The sequence below is a fragment of the Hylobates moloch genome, unplaced genomic scaffold (genome assembly GCF_009828535.3).
Source record: "Hylobates moloch isolate HMO894 unplaced genomic scaffold, HMol_V3 SCAFFOLD_15, whole genome shotgun sequence".
In the NCBI taxonomy this organism is placed as follows: Eukaryota; Metazoa; Chordata; class Mammalia; order Primates; family Hylobatidae; genus Hylobates; species Hylobates moloch.
The window spans coordinates 54,621,391-54,624,028 of record NW_026652290.1 but is presented as its reverse complement, the minus strand read 5'-3'; the positions used below and the strand labels follow the sequence as shown (position 1 = coordinate 54,624,028).

Below are 2,638 nucleotides of genomic sequence, written 5' to 3'. Positions count from 1 at the left end.
GGTATTGAAAGTCACCACTTCTTCATTATCTTAGGATTCTCAGTTCTTTCTTCAAAACTTATACTTTCAGGTTTTCTTAATTAACCAGTCATTCCATACATTTGTGTAAAATAATTTCTAGGAAAACTCCGAATCTCAAAACCTTTGTTTTATACTTACTACTTCATTTCCAGTAGATGGCACCAAATACCCTTTGAAGTTCTTCATTATACTAATTCCTAGTTGGTGTTGCTAATTGATAATTTCATCCACCACCAAGGAATGAACATGGTCTGTTCTTTAGTCTGATTCTCTAATTTTTATATAATGTAGTATTTTTGTTTGGAGTCTAAGCTAGACTTGTTGGCGTTTAAATTATTTGCTGTTTCTGGCTCAGATTTCAACCTTTTTTCCCCCTTTTTAAGACAAAAATGAGTGTGACTTTCCAGTCAGGGTGACTGTAAAGGAAGGGTCATGATACTGAAATAGGACTTGGTTAAAATAAAGAGTTGAGAGTAAGAGAATAAGGACATATGCCAAATGTTTGTAATAAAATCAAAGAGAAAATATAAATATATACAAAATCCAAAATGTTAGGATAATGAAATCAAAGCACTTTTAGTATTATCACTTTGGGTACTTTAGTAGAATTGCACTCATTTATGATTTTCAAGTTTGTTTTACAAATAATATCCAATTTAAAAATACTCCTTTAAAACTGTTAGATCCTTTTGTAGTTCATAAACATAGTAATTAGGTGTTCCCATTGCATGTGTGAGATGTGCCTCCCAAAGAGCTTGTTACAGCGTTGGTACATTACCTATCTGATGTGGAGAAAAAAACACTGTTATATTTCTACCTTCATTTCCAGCTTTGTATTGTGCTTTGAAAACCTTTACCTTCAGTGTGTTTCATTAGTATTTTCATAAAGAATCAGTTTTTAGATCCAGTTAACCACTGAAACCAGAATATGCCTATATGTCAGGCATGATTTACTACATGTTTATTCTATTTACTCTATTGAGTTGATTTAATTTTAGTGGGTTTGTGGACATTAAAAAATACATGTTTAATATTTCCCACCATAATTACATTTACACCTTTGTCTTTCTTTTTCTTCAGTACTTGAGTTGTCAGTGTTTTGTGACTCAGTCTGGAAATCTGTTTAAACTACCTTGTCTTTATACAACTACCAACAGGAGGATTAGTAATTTGGGCTCTGGGTGAGACATACATAAGTTCAGTTTCCATGTCTGCAGCTGAATGCGTGACAGGGAAAATCATTTAGCCTCCCTGGGCCTCAGTTTCTTCACGTGCAAAATGTAATTAACACAACCTACCTCATGGGGTTATATTGAAGATTGGAGATAATGTAGGTACGATACCTACACGTAGTAAGCTATTATATATTGGCAACAATAATAAACTTTTAAAAAAAGAAATATGTTCATGCTTTACTCATTTGTATTTTGGGGACTCAACCTACCAAGAACTTTATTTCTACTTTTAAAATTGGAGATGTCTGTCAGTACATTGGCAGTGTAGCTTGGTTTGCCAGATAGCTTTCATTTCAAAAATTTTGATAGGTTTAGGGACCGATCTTTAAACTTTTTAGTTCTGTATACATAACATTCTATTAAGCATTTATATTGGTATCACCTCATGCGGAAACACACCATTTGCAGACGTCTTAAAGAGTATTCTTGGCCCGGTGCGGTGGCTCACGCCTGTGATCCCAGCACTTTGGGAGGCCGAGGCGGGTGGATCACCTGAGGTCAGGAGTTCGAGACCAGCCTGGCCAACATGGTGAAACCCTGTCTCTACTAAAAATACAAAAATTAGCCGGGCGTGGTGGTGGGCACCTGTAATCCCAGCTACTCAGAAGGTTGAGGCAGGAGAATCGCTTGAACCCGGGAGAAGGAGGCTGCAGTGAGCCGAGATCGCGCCATTGCACTCCAGCCTGGGCGACAAGAGCAAAACTCCCTTTCAAAACAACAATAATCTTGTGAGTGTTTTCATCTAGAATTAAAAGGGAGGAGAAAACCCCAAAAGAGATTTAAGTCAAAGAATCTTAGGGTTTAATGCCATTCTGTAGGTTCAGGAAGTTTCTGAGCTTTAAAAAGCCGCTCGCGTGGAAGTAATTAATTATTCCATCACTTCCCGGGGGTGGAGGGGGGTGCGGAAAAGGCGCATGAGCTCAATGCTGTATACTGCAGCCCGATTCCAGCTCTTTCTTAAGGGCTGAAAAAACGCCGGGCGGCGAGCATTTAACAACGGCCAGGCTTTTCTTCTCAAGCCTCGCAGCAGCCACGTGGCGCCTGCCCCAGCTCCCGGCTCACCGGCCACTAGCCTGCACAGCTCTTCGGGAGGATTCGCGGCTGGGCCCTCGCCAGCCCGAGTTCCGCGAAGCCCGGAACCTCCAGGGCCGCGGCCACCAGACCCAGGGCTCCGGCCCCGAACCCAAGCGGGGCAGAGCGCCCAGGCGACGCGAGGTGCCAGCCTTCCATTCGAGGGACGCCTGGCAGGTCCCCGGAAGTTTTCCCCAGGGACAGGTCTTGGCAACAGGTCCGAGGCGAGGCCGGGTGGAGCAGAGCTCCGTAGCGGCTGGTGAATCAGCGCCGCCCAGCGCCAGACCGGCCCTCCCAGCCAATGCCAGACC

General features: G+C 42.4%; 1 non-coding gene across 1 annotated transcript; it reads left to right on the top strand.

Moving 5' to 3' along the window:
* Window positions 1-704: 704 nt before the first annotated feature.
* Window positions 705-809, top strand: LOC116484398 (small nucleolar RNA U13). Its single transcript, XR_004252569.1, has one exon. It is a non-coding gene; the product is annotated as a small nucleolar RNA U13 (small nucleolar RNA).
* Window positions 810-2,638: the final 1,829 nt, after the last annotated feature.